The 17,901-nt window shown below is 34.9% G+C and overlaps 1 long non-coding RNA gene across 1 annotated transcript; it reads left to right on the forward strand.

Annotated features, from left to right (window-relative positions):
• Positions 1–2,298: 2,298 nt before the first annotated feature.
• Positions 2,299–11,870, forward strand: LOC113226406. The gene is made up of 3 exons (XR_003310091.1): positions 2,299–2,451; positions 4,509–4,538; positions 11,699–11,870. It is a non-coding gene; the product is annotated as an uncharacterized LOC113226406 (long non-coding RNA).
• The last annotated feature ends 6,031 nt before the right edge of the window (positions 11,871–17,901 follow it).

The following is a 17,901-nucleotide window of genomic DNA, read 5'->3' on the forward strand; positions in this document are numbered from 1 at the left end:
AGCTAGGTTGCTTTACTTTAGTAAAGCAAAAGAAGTTTTAGAAAATGACATTCTTACACTGGCATCACAGTGTACCTATTTATGAAAATGTTGTTTATGACGAACAGGTTTTTTTTTCATGAAATGTAGTCAAAGTCAAAGTCAAAGATTATTTATTCCATAGGTAAAATAAATTTACACTTGAGAACGCCACACATTTAAGCTACTGCTCGTTCACTACGCTGACCTACCTGAGAAGAACGAGCAAGAAACTCTAGGGATTGCTCTTTTCAAATAAACTTAAATGCTATGGAAAACACTTTGAGTCAAATTTGTGTGGATTCTGGAGCCGTGTCATCTTTCCATATATCTTTATCTAACACGTAGTCTTCAATTTTGTAATATGATTTTTCGATCAAAATATTTTCAATGTAGTTTTTAAACTTAGGAAATGATAAACTTAATATATGCTCCGGAATCTTATTGTAAAAACGTATACAGTTCCCCATAAAACAGTTATTTACCTTAATGATAGACATAATAATGAAACAAGGAACAAAAATAAGCTGACTGTTGTCTGGACAAAGTCATAGATTCAGAGACAATACACTTCTACAATAACATTCTGGTTAGTATTCAAAATGTGCGACAAGTTTAAAAGTACAGTGATACAAAAATTTCATTGTTAATGGTTTTAATTATACAACTTCTGCATACTTGGATAACGAAAAGCCATTGTTTAGGATTGTCTCATTTCTACGTTATTATATATAAAATATTATTATAACTGATATAAATATACATAATGTTTAATTGCAAAGAGGGAAAATTTCCTTACACATGAGATTATTCATGTGATGATTTCGAGTGTAATTTACTTACATGTGAAATATTTGATATAATTTAAATTTAACTGCATTCGTGGCCGAACGGTTACCATGCTGAACGTGCGTAAAAAATGTTTATTCATATTTGAACTATATGGAATTTTTACAGGTATGACGGCAGTTCTTTACCGGACGAACTCATTCACAAGGAGCTCTTCTGCTACTAAATTAATTAAATCACAATGACGTTTTGAAACTTCATTTCCTTACCCATTATTATGTTACTTACATTGTATACGATCGAGGATTTAGGCTGAAGTTACCCCGACAAATACAAGTTTGGGATTTACTTTTTATTAGGGTTATGGCCCTCTTTAACATATAGGATTCATTACTACATTTTCCTTCATCGTTAATAAGAAGTACTGGTGCTTAACATTGGTCAGAAATTTTTCGATAATTTAGGTTTATTTGGTCATTCATTCGTTTACCCGCTTTTCATAGAAATTTGTTAGAAAATATGAAAGTTGGATCAGGTCTTTAAACAGATTTTAAATGTCTCGCGGTAAATTCTCTGGGGACGGCCGCGCTTGTTTGTTCACTTTCCAAGTAACTCTCACAAAAAGTCAACTTTTCTCTTTATTTTCTTATGGCAACCCTCTGCCAACGATTATCATATCATAGGACTACGTGAGATGACTGACACCAGCGCCACCCCCTGTGCAACTTCACCCTGTTGTCGTCATTATATTTGAAGTGATAACTGGCTCCGACATAATATATAATTATGTATATTTTGAATTATTTCAATATATATTTCATATATTGACTGCCTCCATGGCCGCACGGTTACCATGTAGGACTGCCACGCAGAGGTCTCAGGTTCGATTCTCGGGCTGGGAGAAACATTTGTATGGTCTATATTTATTTCTCTCGTGAGTTTGGGTGTAATTTGTGGTTGTCTATGTATGTGTCCATGGCACCCGGGACACAGGGCTTCCGTAGTGCGGGGCTATGTCGAGTATGTACGTTATTATTATTATTATATAATATTTATGTGGCAACGGTTTGCCTGGATGGGAAAACCCCGGGTTCGATTACCGACAGGAAGAATTTGGGATAATGACTTATTCTAAACTAGTCCTGATCTACGTGTTTTGGGTAGTGCCCTGGAGTAAATTTAGTGGCTTTGGTGGTTATAGTTCAGGGAATCCACTAGTTTGAAACCAAGTAATAAGTTTGGCTACCTGATACATTATTACAATCTTATATAAATGTTTTATTCCCATGTCATGACATTTTAATCGACGTAGCGTACATATCGAAATATAAAAATTATATCCCATTACTCGATGCACAAGTACACAACAATAAACTAACTTCGTTGATCAATCAGAAAAATCCACAGATATCGAATTTTAATTTCATGCTATAATTTGACATGAAGCACGTTATTGGTATTATAAAATTTATCGACACTGAGTGCATTGATTCGTAATTGAATCTTCCGACTCATGAATTACCGAAGAGATTCACAAATATAAAGTAAACAATAATATTGATCCGATTGCTAAAGAAAATGAATGATGTTTTAATGAACACTACTCTTGCTTTCGGCGCTTTAGCATTTATATCATCGCCAATGGTAAGAAATTTATTTCAATCATTATCTTCTTTTATGTTGCATTTAGATAAAGAAGTTACTAAACATATCATCAAAGTCGGATTGGTTTGAGGTTGGTGCTCGCGTTTCGGTTTTGTTATTGGAGTCATTCAGCTATCGCCATCGACGTAAGAACAGATTCGTTCTAGGCTCCAAGGCTCTTTATTTTCTTGAAACCACTGATCATTGTTATTCCATTGGGACTCCACTGAGATTGCACTGCAGTTAAGATAATATTTGTCATTCTGCTAATATCCTAATATATATAATATTTTAGCCGTGGGGCGACGGCTTAAGAATACATTGTCGCCTCCCCATACATGCCCGTGGGGGTCGTAAGAGGCGACCGAGGGCGTCACGTCAGTGTCCATCTGCTTAGCATTGTGGTAGGCTCTGTGCCGACTGGATAGCGACCACAGTACACACGGCGGAAAACCCTCCACAGTGAAACGCTTTTGCGAATCGCGTTCAGGGATCAGTTGGTGTACATCCAGTGCATTTGGCCAGACCGGCAAAATGATAGTGACGGAGTGAAGATATTTGTGTTTTCCATCCGTTACTCTCATCTCTGGACTGTATTCGCACTTTCCATCAGGCGCGGTGCAGTCATTTTGTCGAGTCGCAATAAAAAAAAAAAAATAAAATAAAAAAAAATCCAGTTGCAATGGCAGTTGAGTCTTAATAGCGCGGCAGATATAGAATTCATTCATTCTCTAACGATAGGTGTTGCCTTACTAAAACTACCTTGGAAATTATTATGCGTATGTTATTTTTTATCTCTTTTGATCAGCAATTTAGTTTCTTAAGAATCGATACCACCTTAGCTGGAATTAAAAATTTTCCCGCACAGAATCTGGTCTATTGCGGCACTGGCTTTATTTTAGAATTTATTTTTTCACCAACGACGTTAAAGCCATTTGAAATCTATATATCCTATACTATAGGTATGTGTTTTATTGAGTTCAGTTAATATAAAAAAAAAAATGATATATGTAAAGTGGACTTTGCAACTTTGAAGCAGGTTCGTGAGATACAGGAATTTTCATCCATACGACGGCAAAATCTTTCTTCTCCAAGCCACTCATAAAATGTATGTAATTCCCTATACCTAGTTGTTATATCCTCTTGGATACATGGACTCAGTAGTAACCCCATTTTGGTATCCATTCGGATACTGTAGACAGTGACTTAGGTACATCATCAAAGATGCAATCACATACGTTTTATTAGAGTGGATTGGAGAAGGAAGATTTTGCCGTCGTATGGATGATATTCCTGCATCTCACGATGCGGTTTCAAGTTCCCGTAAAATCCATTAATTGCATTTTTAGTGGAGCATACATATATAGAAAGTGGTAGTAGCTATACACACTTTCATTACTATAGAAAGCAATGGGAGTACAATAAACAAGCACAAAAGTATGACAGTAGGTTACCATCCTACTTGTGTAGGCGCGTATAATTGAAAGATTACTGTCTTACGTGTAGGTGCGTATATGTGTGCCCTTCCAAGTAATGTAGATGTGTATAAATATGAAATGATTTTTTTTTCTAATAATATCAAATGACAGAATGCGCCTGGTGTTGAGTACGGTGGTAAGTACACACAGTCCGTAACAGTTACCCTGTTACCGTTACCCTGAGACATAAGTTGACAAGTCCCATGTGATTGTAATTTCACCAGCACCCTTACACTTCAAAACCGCAACACAGTAATTCTTACATTATGCATTATCCTTACACTGCTTGGCGGCAGAGATAGATAAGGTGCTCTACTGCTACTAAATTACATTATATTCATGTTGGTGCGTATAAGTATGAAATTTGAAATTGATTACCTTTCCAATTATGTAGGTGCGTAATGGTAATTCAAGTGTAGGTTGACTTCCTATTGTATACAAGCATATACGTAGGAATTAACGAAACATTATATTCTCACGTGTTGTCTAACTGAATAATTTTTCTAGAAGAAAAACGAAAGAGACTATTTTAAATGTTACTAACATTTTGTTTTTCCACTCTTGCCGTGATGGAATTAGTTGAACGAGGCACAGAAGAGTGGTGGGCCGGTAAGTAAAAATCATAAATAACGTAAATAATAGGATGTAATATTGTATGTTCAAGAGAGTAACAGCATGTAATACGGATTGAAGTTTGACATTGCAATGGGTTATTCGAAATATTTGGGCGCTATATTTTACAACTGAATTTAAAATTAATATAAGAAACAAGTATAACACTAGATCTCAGTAAGTACAGAGTACTAAAAGAACCGACCTCAAAAGTACGTGGAATTACATCTATTTGAAAAGTTTTATTGAAATCGGTTACCGGAAAGTGCGCGAAACAGGATTCATCCCTTAGTTTACCAAACTTAGAGGCGGAATATTTTCTTCAAATATAAATAGAACCACTACTGAGGCACCCTCTTTCAAACAAAAAAGAAACATCAAATCGGCTCACATATCGATGCCTTAGAATAGAATAGAATAGAATAGAATCGTTTATTTCATGTTATCAATGTCACAATATTGCAATTGGAAATACAATGTCAAGGGATAACTATGATTGTCAGTAATAAAATTATAATAATAATAATGAATATAAAATAAAGTAGTATAACTACTGCTTGTCGAATAAAATAAAATTAAAATTGTTTCAAAAGAAACTCATCGACACTGTACAACTCAATATCCAATAAAAGGTTTTTTAGTCGGGTGCAAAACGTTTCATCGTTTCTAACACTTTTCAGGTCTGTGGGTAGATGTTCGTAGAATCGGGGACATATTACCCGCGGATGTCTAGTTGCATGCTCGGTACGGTGGGCAACGGATTTTAGTGTTCCCGCGTTTCGTAACGCTCGGCCTCCGTCCGTACGTCGCTCATAAGTAGCCAAGTTTTGACGCGCATAAACTATTATATCATAAATATATTGTGAGTACATGGTCATTATATTGTATTTCTTAAAAAGGTTTCTGCAAGTTTGACCTTACTATCTTATAGTGATTATTCTGGAGATGACAAAACTTTCTATTTATTTAAATTTCTTATCACGGGTATTAATTTGGTTGCATTACTTTACGAATAGGTAAACGCCATTATGTGAATATGAAGGAAATGTGCTGTGAAAACGACCTACAAAATTTGTATATACAAACCATTTTTTGCATTTTAGTAACTTTGTGCTTTAAAATACGAGTTTCATGTCGTGTAACGTAAGAAAAACATATAGTCGAATTGGCTTTTTTTGAAGTCGGTTAGAAAATAACGAGCTCTTTATTGGTCAAAATAAACAAGTGACAACATGGACCGGTGTATGATTCGTCGACTATGGACATCAAATTTGCTTAAGTAGTTTGTACTTAATTAAATTTTAATTCATTTGATATTCAATTATTTTTTGTGAAATTACTCCACTAGTTTGTTATAATTATTAATACCAAGATCGAACACTCAGAAAAACACTCAGAAAAAATTCCTTCGATCCGGTCGGATTCGAACCGACGTCTTCTTGCATACCGTGGCAGACGCTATACCAACTAAGCCACGGAACGAACCAACGGACTTCACGAATTTTTCTATGTGCTTGCGTCGTGTCTTTGTACTAGGTCCGTTGGTTCGTTCCGTGGCTTAGTTAGTTTTTACTTCCTGACGAATTTGTCGATTTTGATATAGCCCACTATTTTAGAAAACCATCGATGTATTTGTATTATATTGGTGAAACTCTTCGATTATTACAAAGGGAAAGGTTCATTTAACCAAAACGAAAACAAATGAATATTAGTAAAGTTTTAAGCCTTAAGATTTCATTTGAAAAAAGGTTTTTAATCTAAAGTTTGCCTGAACTTGGGAACGGTAATATCATACTTTAACGTCTAATAATAAAATAAACTTTGTGAACTCGGTTTTGGTCACGTATTTTGACGTTTTCTTATAGAACATTCATGTTTTTATTACGGAGTTGGTAACATGATATGGCGTGGTAGCATTAAGGTTCGACTTATCGGGTTGTGGGTTCGAATCCGGACTCTCGTACCTCTGAGTTTTGCGGAATTTGTGTGCGAAATTTACTAGGAGCTTTTTGGTAAAGAAAAATATCACGATGAAATCTGCACACATTCCGCAAACCAATTTAATGCTGTAGGTGAAGTTCCCGCATTGGACCCGCGTGGAAACTACAACCCAAGCCCTCAAGTCATGAGAGCAGTGGGACCATGTATAGGCTATTATTTAACATGGTCGTACTAATAACTTTATTTTTCTGAAAATAGATTTTCTTACAATGGTACTAGATATAAGTCGTATAAGAAATATTTTTTTTCTATGATACCAAGCACCAGGATGAACAAGTTGTGGGCCTGGTAGTCAACGACACGCTTATCCATAACCGTTGCACTCACACACGCACACACGCAAATACAATTAGACACACACACGCACGCGCACAAGGTACCACGATTTCGGTTAACTAAGGTAAATGATTATTTTATGTGAAACTGTATACGTTTTTACAATAAGATTCCGGTGAATATATTCAGATTAGCATTTTCTGAGTTTAAAACTTACATTAAAAGTATTTTAATTGATAAATCATATTACAAAATTGAAGAGTATGGTCTAGATAAATAAGTATGGAAAGACAACAAGAGTCTAGATTCCACACAATTATGATTCACAGTGTATTCCATAGCATTTAAGTTTATTTGATTAAAGAGCAATCCTAGAGTTTCTTGCTCCTTCTTCTCAGGGAGGTCAGCATAGTGGACGAGGAGCAGCTTAAAAAAAATGACGTTTTCTAGTGTAAAAATTTTACCTATGGAATAAACTTTGACTTTGACTTTGACTTGACACACACGCACGCGTACACCCGCACGCACGCACACACACACACACACACACACACACACACACACACACACACACACACACACACACACAAATTTCATTATTGCGCTCTATTTTTGTATTTTTCAATTTTATTAGTTTTTATATTGTTTTTTTCTAACATGTTGCTTTGTATTAACTAATTTTTGCTTACTTGTCCCACATATCAATCATTCTTGACATAATCAATGTATTATTAATACTTTATCCGTAGGTGGAGGCCAGGAGACCATAGCACAGGATATCCTAGTTTATAACAAACGTTTTGTTTACATAATAATTTTAAATTATTGTTTAAGCTGTGCGTGAAGGAAATAAACTTATTATTATAATTATAGTGCCACTCAGAGCTTTAAATCACAGAGATATGAGGGTCAGAGCTACACTAGTCACCCTGAGACGTAAGTTGACAAGTCCCATGTGCCTGTAATTTCACCAGCACCCTTACCCTTCAAAACAGGAACGCAGTAATGCTCACATTACGGCTTGGCGGCCGAAACAAGTAAGGTGGCAGTACATTCCTGGACGAACGCTTTGACGAGGAGCTCTAATGCTGCTAAATTCGTATTCGTTGAACCGATATAACCTGACTTCTTTTTCTTCTTAGAGAGCTTCCTGTATCTGTCTCTATTAGCAGCCAACCAAAAGAGCTGTTCGACGGAGGCAATGCTGGTCTACTCCCGGATGTTCCGCAGCCACGATTTCTTTCTTCGCCCAGGGCGTCTCTTTCCCTGCACTTTGCCCATCATTACTAGCTGTAGCAGCGTGTATCTATTGTTCCTGACCACCTGACCAAGATACTCTACTTTGCACCTTTTGATAGATGGCTTCATTTTCCGGGAAATATAACCTGACGCTTGGTATTTATTCCTTCGTTCCACTTTCTTTTGCACATCTTGGTTATAATTAGTATTAACTCTGCCTAACATCTGTTTAGGAATTAAAAAGTAGTAAAGCTGAAGTGGTAAGTAACAAAACCTGCGTATAAATCGTTAAAAATGAGAATCAGTCATTCTTTAACAAATCTAAAACCCGCAGAAATTAAATTATGGTGACTTCTAAAGAGACCGAAATCAGTGAAGCAATGAACACTACGACAATTTTATTTTTGGTCAGTTTCTGTTATTTTTCTAAACTAATATAATTATTCACCAATATAACGCTACTAGAATTTTATATAAAATAAATAAAGAAACAAAAAACAAAACGAATTTGGTGAAAAAAAAATAAAGAAAAAGAAACAAAATAAAAACAGAACACGTCCAAAAACTAACTTGACGTAGTGTTCATTGGAGGTATCGAGACGGTTGACCAAAATACTACTTGATTTTAGACGACGAATGTCAACAGCATCTACGTAAATTACGTAATTATTTTTATTACAGAGCAGCTGAAAGTGTGCTATTTGATCATGATGAAACAGATCTAATTTGAAGATGCGTATTCAATTTGTGAATACAGTATAGATATCTGTTTAAATACGTCTGGCTAAAATCTAAATCATTGTGTATTAAAAAAAATACTTTGTGGGTATAATGATAGTACTAGATAGCCACACGTATGATTTTTATTTTTTTTTATTTTATGCTGGTCTGCTTCTCTCTCTTTTTACATTTGTATTACGTGCCCGACGGGGTCCATAATATTGGTCTCTTCTGTGTTATTAAAATCTTATAGTATATATTATGGTTTTGCCATAAAATATTGAGTATTGAAAGAAATTGAGGTAGTTTGCATTTTTTGTAGTTAGAGTATAGTATTCGTAGATGCCATCGACGTGACAGACGACGGTACACGTTTGTCTTTTCACTTTTTTTTAACGCACGCACTCATGGTCTTGTACTAGGGAAACCCTATACCGCGGGTGCCATGGACACACACAAATAGGTAGACAACCACAAATCACGCCCAAACTTACGAGAGAAATAGCTGTAGGCCATACAAATATTTCTTCCGACCCGGGAATCGAACCTGGGACCTCTGCGTGGCATACCACTATGGTAAACGTTCGGCCACAGAGGCAGTTATTTTAGAAGTATAAAGTAAAAGCGTATTATAAGAGGGCACAAAATACACTTAATAACAGATGATATAAAAGATGAAAGCAAGGAGTTTGTAGAATTAATGTCATTATTTTGGATCCATTAACTGAAGCCTTCAAAAATTTATAAACGATTCCTATTCAAGCTATTTAACAACAAATTTTTATATTACTTATTCGACAGTTAGAGACGATTCTGAGAAACATAACGTATTTTATTAAACTAGTATAAGGGCGATAATTAAGTGTTACTTGCATTATTTGTTAAAAAATTGCAGTAAATCATGGATTTAACACGTGGATCGTTCGAAAAGAAACTAATGAAAGTTAATGTGGATAAAACTGAAGTACTTAATAGTATTTGAAAGAAACTGTTGAACAAGAAGCGGTGACGAATGCCGAAAAGTCAGTACAAAGGTAACAACAATGACAAATCAGTACAGAGTACTAAAAAAACCGACCTCATAAGTACGTGGAATTACGTCTATTTGCTAATTTTTATTGAAATGTCCCCTAGTTAGCCACTATACAGGACTTGACACTGTAGATAATAAAAATCGGTTCTTACTACTCAAAATATATTGAGAGAAGAACGCCTTGAATGGAGAAATAGCAAAATCAACCATTAAAGTAATTGCTCCTAAATTAAAGCTAGGCGCTATTTATAAAAATGAATCTTCATGCGTGAACAGCCACCCTTCGAGGTGAATGATTTTCTTCAAAATGAAATGGGACCACTATGGAAGTTCCCCTTTCCAACAAAAAAAGAATCATGGAAATCGGTTCACAAATTTTTTTAAAGGAGTTTAAAGGAGTTACCGCGTAACATACATGCGCAAGATGCGCAGCCAATCTGTATCTGAGAAGGCACGAATGGTAGGTACATAATGGTGTGTTGGTTCCAACGCTAACGATGATAGTGAGTGTTAGGTATGGCAGCAGAAGCACGAAAGTATAGTGAATGTAGTTACAGTGCCACTCAAAGCCTTGATCGTCACAACACTCATCATTCAGAGACATAAAAATGATAAAGCCTCGTCCCTGTAAAGTCTCCAGCATTTTTTTTCTTTAACAACTGAGAGAACGAACAAGTCGTTCTCCAGGTGTTAAGTAACACGCCTGTCTGTAATAGTTGCAGTGCCACTTAGAGCTTTAAACCGCAAAGATTTTAGGGGCACTGCCACTGCGCCCATCACCTTGAGACACAATTTAGCATTTTTCCATTTGGCAAGTTCCATGTGCCTGTGATTTTAGTAGCACCCTTACCATTCAAAACCAAAAGCTGTAATGCTCACATTACTTCCCCGAACGAACACACACTCACACAGCATTACAAGGAACTCTACTGTTATTAAATCAAATTATATTTTATTTATGTATGAAATTTAAAATGAAATGCTTTTTATAAGTAAAACAGGTCTTGACATTTTGTTATTGAACGTTCTTCTTAGAATTTATAAATTTGAAAAAAAAAAATGTGCTGGTACTTTAGATATTACCACATATAAGTAATTTATTTTTTTACTATACCTATTTCGTAAATATGTCAGTAAAACCAATTTTATTTAGCAATCATAATGGCGTTAATCTTAATTAAAGTAAACATAACACATAAGCGCTAATTTAGAATGCACTACGAGTGTTATCTTGTATAAGGCAATTGCGATAGCGCGGAATCCATATCAGAATTACCACAGAATTATCTCATTTTGATTGTTCTTTTTTAGTTAGAAAGATCCTCAATCCCATTTAAATTTGAACAATTATTCCTCCTCTAAACTATAGGATGAATCCGGTTTCCGGTAACTTTTTTTAACATTGTATCTATTTCAGATAACCCACAGTCTTAAAGACATTAAGATAAAGTGTTCTTTTAGTTAAAAATTGCTACAGTGTGCATCAGTCAGACACTCCTACTGCCCCCGTAACATGGCTACGCATGATAGTCGCGACGCGCGCGATAAAATTGAAATAAGCGCGCGCTATTGGCTGTTTCAATTAGATTTAATTTAGATAGCCAATAGCGCGCACTTATTTCAATTATATCGCGCTCGTCGTGACTATCATGCGTTAGCCATTGGTTGCTGTTGCTGGGCTGGTTTATGTATTTTTTATGCACACTAATTATGTAACTAAATCAATATAACACAGGTTTAAGTACATATAAAACACGATCATAAATTTAAAGATAGATAAGAGAATATTAATTCGATTAAGTTATAATTTTAATGCCATTTCATCGCTCGTCCCAACATGTAGAAACCAAGTATGGGCTTTGAATTTAATTTTTGTTATTCATTGTAGCAAAATGCCCTTCAAAACGTGGTAAGTTTCCTGAAAATGAAGTAGTGGCAGTGGGTATACAACAACAATGAAGGGAAATAACTTTTTAAAATGAAGTCTATTGTTACTTTAATAATGACCTAAATGACATAGCCGGATAAACTGGTACAAGAATTGAAAAGCTTACAAAATCTGCGACCTTTGATACTCATATTTTTACAAGAAAATCAAACGATCCACCTAATTTTGAGTACCTGTTACATTTGATTATTATTGTAATATATTATTATTATAAATTGCATAATTTGATTCCGCCTTCCCCTTTTCATCACAGGGGGACTAGACATGGTCTGGGGCAGCCGTTCCCAAAGTGGGCGCTGCAGGTCTAAGGGAGACGATATGAGACCCAGACAGCTAATGGGGGCGTTGTGTAGAAGCTTAGGAGATTTGTAATTTCGTGTAGGAAGACTCTTAGACACCAACTGAGCTCTCGACTATCGACTACAACTTGTGAACATCAAATAATATTAATTAAGAGATTGCTCAAAGTAACTCGGTTCGATGTTTCCCTCCGTGTAGTTAAATAAAAATCATGTCAACCGGTCGCTCCGTTTCGAAATGAAAGTAGACACAAACAAACAAACATAAAGGTAACAGACACAGTTTCGCATTTTAATAGTTGTTAGTATTTCTAGATAGGTAATTTTCGTAGATAATAGACCGCGGGCAATCATGTTTATACAAGTTTTTGTTAAATAGCCCGATTTGTGCATTCCTGTATCAATCGGCTGGTTCATAGAATACTTGTTCTTACTTGTTGAGTGCGATTGAACATCGAATGAGATAAAAGAGTTTATGCATGTTTATCTTATTCCTATCGGTGCGTGCTGCTTATGCAATCCTATATAAGCAACGTAATATTTATTTTTGTTTTCTTTATTTTTGTTGCTGGAAATTTAAGTGAACAACTATTTCAATCACTGCAATATGTCATCAAAGCAGTCAACAAAATCCGTAACAGCTCTTTGAATTATAGGTTATTTCATCAGTTTTGTGTTACTAATGATGAAGATTTCAACCGTTTGTTGTTTCATACTGAAGTTCGTTGGCTATCAAGAGGCAATTGTCTGATTCGATTTTACAACCTGTTTGACTTTGTGATAGAGTTCTTGGAAACTAAAGATACAGAATTGCGCAACAAGCTCATTACATCAAAGAATGATATAGCTTACATGCAAGACCTGTATAAATTGTTCAACGCCATGAACCTCCAACTGCAAGGCGATGAACTAAATTTAATTAAAACAAAAAATGTCGTTGCTGCTTTCGTAGCCAAACTGCTTCTGCACAAAAAGAATATATATATGTTAATATAAATGTAAACAATGAAACCATTACTGGCTTTCCTCAACTCACCTACAGTGAACTTATTTTAATTGCTTGTGGAACGTACATACCAGCTCAAAAAAGCCCGTTCATATTAAGGTGAACATATTAGGTTTAATGGTTCCTATACTATAGAAGTTTGCGAGAAAGGAGCAACAACTTACTGGAAGGTCTGAACTCAGCAGAAAATTGTATGCATTTAAGAGCAAAAATACAAAACCGACATGTTAGTCGTAAAATATATTTTGTTTATATTTTAATAAATGCAAACGGAGCTGGTAGAAATGCAATAAAACAATATTGCTGTAACTGCATTGTGGGCCGAATAACAGTAGGTTATTGTGCACATGTTATGACCATTATTTGGTATCTAAGCTGGGGTGGATATCAGTCAAATATTTTACCTCCTGCCCAGTTTTTGGACGACATTTTAATGGTGTACGAATCGGAATATGATCTGACATAATATTATAATAATAAAAATATTTAATAATATTTTGCCGACTTTTTGTTAAACCTTTTGACTTTGTGACAGAGTTCTTGGAAAGTAAAGATACAGAATTGCGCAACAAGCTCATGACATCAAAGAATGATATACCTTACATGACAGACCTGTATAAATTGTTCAACACCATGAATCTCCAACTGCAAGGCGATGAACTAAATTTAATTAAAACAAAAAATGTCATTGCTGCTTTTGCAGCCAAACTGCTTCTGTACAAAAAGAATATGAGCAGACGTGAGTTTCACAATTTTCCGGATTTATCAGTATCCTGCAGTAACGACGACTTGTTTGCCTACAGCCAACATTTGGAAAACCTCCACATTGACTTCATCAAACGATACCAGGTTAATATGAACTTGGAAATACAAGACTATTGGAAAAACCGATCCCGCAATTGTATACTGGATTGTGGTCAATCATTCAATGATTCTTGATAGCATTCCCATCGTCGTATTTGTGTGAACGTAGTTTTAGTGCTGTAACAACGCTGCTTACTAAAAAGAGAAATCGTTTGCGTGTTACCGAACGTAGTGACTTGCGGCTGTTCTTGAGTAAATTGGAACTTGATATCAACAAACTTATTAAACAGCATCAGATTCATTCACATTAGTTTTTATATTAGAATCGGTTGTGTTTGTTTTATTTTGAATAAAAGATACTCTGTCTGAATACTATAAAGTTGCGTTTCAATAATCATTCTCATTGGCAGGTGTAGCCCGTAAGAGTTAACCTGAGACCTGAGCGCCGTTGTGTACTACCTACTGCGCTCTGGTCTCAAGTTAACTCTAGCGGGTTATAGTAAAAGTCTCCTTTGGAATGAATGTTTAATCTCCGCTAATATAGTTGACAATAATTAATTTAATTTGAAGTTATAGTGGTTTTTAATTAGGTGAAAAAATGGCGGCGCTAAAAAGTAATTTATTCTCAAAGAGGTCAGTAGGCAAAATAAGTTTGGGAACCCCTGGTGTGGGGTTTCAACCCTATGTAGTGAATATTCCTAGGATTCGCGTGTAGCGTTTCGCTTCCACAATTATATGGCGAGCGACTAGGAAGTGGAATTTCCTGTCTGCGTTCTTGTTCCCCGAACGCTATAACTTGGACCTTTTCAAGGCGCGAGTGAATGAATAGTTATTATTTAGGTGTGCATGCTACATCGTCGATCTCAACGTCACATTCCATCAAATGAGATGGAGGTAAAATGGACACTTGTTTTTTACAAAAAAAAAAAATAATATTTTCATTTTGGTTTTTATAGCCGTTTGCAATAATTTTGCTATACGATCATTGACTTACAATTATATGGACGTCGGGTCCGCGCTAAAAAGTGTCCGAACTTATAGGGCGTTACAATCGTATACAGAGCGTCATTCACGCTCTAGTCTTCGTTTATTCGACTGACAGCGAAGCAAGCAAAATTAGACAGTACTGCGACGACATTACAATTTAAATTCAACGTTTTAGCTTTTTCATGTTCCTTTACTTGTCACTACGTTTAAATAGGTTGATTTGGGACATTTTTTTCGTGGTTTTTGTATTAGACCAGTCGTCCATTTATTTGTAAGTCAATGTATACGATATTTATTATTTTTGCTCAGGTGTACTTTTGATAATTTTTATCCTGTTGTACTCAATGACCTTATGTAACTCAGTCATAATATATGGCACGGGATATACTTGTTTAATATTTTCCTTTTTTATTGTACTACCGTATGAAATAAACTATTTATTTTTTTATTGCCTGTTTACCTAACCTTATCTATACAGGCATTATTTAATAGGACTCTACGACTTGAAACTCTTTTAATCTTTTAATAATATTATCATTTTGATTTTATATTTTTAAATATTTGTCAGCCAATGGTGTCAGAAGCCCAATTGGTAAGTGTTTACAGCCATTTGCAATAATGTAATTTTACTATATTTTGTATTTTAGAATCTTAATTATCTTTTTGCTTATATGTGCTTTTAAAAAATTTTATTCTGTCGTTTTCCATAGTCATATGTAGGTCAGTCATAGATGCCAATGGATATAAAATAAAGTTTTTTTTTATTGTCTGTTTACATTACCTAATCTATATAATCATTATTTAATAAGATTGTACGACGTGAAATTCTTTAATATTATCATATCTATTTTATATTTCTAAATATTTGTCAGCCAAGGGTATCAGAAGCCCAATTGGTAAGCTTTTACAGCCGTTTGCAATAGTGTTGCTTTACCATATTCAGTAATTTAGAATCTAATTTGAATTTTTATTTTCATTTTTGCTCGGGTGTGCTTTCGATAATTTTTAATCCGTTATATAATTTTTTTTTCTATTGTTGTTTACTTTTCCTAATCTATATAGGTAAGCGTTATGAAATACATCTGTCCCGTGTGAAATAAATTCAATAATTATAGCTTTTGTTTGTATTTTTAATAGCCAATTAGCAAAACAGAATTTACAAGTTTTTAATCATTATTTTGCTTTACCATACTTTTTGACTGCCACAGTAATTGAAATCATTGTATAAGAAGACCTCGTTACGTACAATAAAGTCGGATTATACTGTGTGACTGTTTTATTTCTTGTATTAAAAGTCAAAGTCATATCTTGTGGTAAGAAACTTGTAACTATAAACAGTGTTTCAGTAAGAAACCGCATAGATAAAAATCTACGATACAAAATCGTTGCTGCTGATACAATAAGATTTATAGCCAGCTGTCTAATCTAAACCGAATGTGGTAGTTATAATTAATGTTTAATGAATAAATCATTGTTACCTGTCTAAAGTTTCTTATTACGGCAAAACATTTATTAAACGACTTCTAAAAAAGGAGGAGGTTCTCAATTCGACTGTATCAACTCATCCGTAGAACAAAGATCTATGTGCAAGACTACTTGTTCTCAGGACATAGTACATTTCGTTCCTTCTTCTTCGCTGTGGATGTCAGATCGACCGTTGTTCGATTTTATATTTCCGAAACGAAATAAGATATATAAATTCTCAAAACTCCTTTACATATAAGCCTTAGTTTGAATAATGAAATTATTCTCGTTGCGTACTTATTCTCTTTCGCTATGTAATCGCATCGGACTCTGTTCTTCGGATGAGTCAGTATGTTTTCTTTTTTTTTATGATTCTTTTCTGTTGGAAGGAGGGTACCTTGGTATTAGTCCATTTAAATTTGAAGAAAATATTCCACATCTAAGGGTGGCAGACTAGGGGATGAATTCGGTTTCATGCACTTTCCAGTAATCAATGTCAATAAAACTTAGCAAATAGATGTAATTCCACCAACTTTTGAGGTCGGTTTTTTAGTATTCTGTACTGAAATTATATGGCTGTTTATTGGTGGTCGTACAAGCTTGTCATACTGATATGATCAATGAGAGTTGTTTGTATTGGTGGTCTTATTCAACCAGTATTAACACCCTATAGGCTTGACCTTTGCTTGACGTCAAAATTAATAAAATACAATCGCGATCAAAATATAAAACAAAGGTTATGTATATCATCGGAGTTTTTTGAGAGAAAATAATAAGAGAGAGAAATAAACGTAGGCCATACAAATATTTCTCCCGGCCCGGGAATAGAACCTGGGACCTCTGTGTGGCAGTCCGGCATGGTAACCGTTCGGCCATGGAGGCAATTAAAATAGTCATCATCGATGTACGCCTGCTGTCTTTCCGTATCTGAATAACTAAAGACCTATAAACTATTTGATCATCACGGGAAAATTTCAGTAACACTTATTTATTATAAATGTTATTGAAATTTGTTGTTATTGCCTGGCTACGGCTGCATGTATTATTACATGCATTCGAAAAAGAGGGAATGTATACATATCATTGCACGCGAGTGTACCAAACATAATTAACGTCAAATCGGCCAGCAAAAGCACACGCCTACAGAGTGTTAATACTGATTGAATATGACCACCAATACCAACAATCTCGCAGGACTATTATTACTAACATCACAAACGATAGTTTTGTTCCACGAATTTTTACAAAACATAATAATATTTTAAATTTTTATAGAATTGATATTCAATTATTTTTGTAAAATTACTCCACTAGTTTGTTATAATTATTAGTACAAAGATCGAACACTCAGAAAAAATTCCTTCGATCCGGCCGGATTCAAACCGACGTCTACTAGTAAACCGTGCTAGACGCTATACCAACTAAGCCAAAGAACGAACCAGCGGACCTCACGAACTTTTCTATGTGCTTGCGTCGTATCTTTGTATTTAGTTTTTTTTTAACAACTTTTAGTCGTAGCGCCATCTATGAGAAATATATGAAAGTTTTATCACCCAGTTAGATATCTTTAGAGTTACTAGTTA

The sequence above is a fragment of the Hyposmocoma kahamanoa genome, unplaced genomic scaffold (assembly GCF_003589595.1).
Source record: "Hyposmocoma kahamanoa isolate Upper Pololo Valley unplaced genomic scaffold, ASM358959v1 190, whole genome shotgun sequence".
Lineage (NCBI taxonomy): Eukaryota > Metazoa > Arthropoda > Insecta > Lepidoptera > Cosmopterigidae > Hyposmocoma > Hyposmocoma kahamanoa.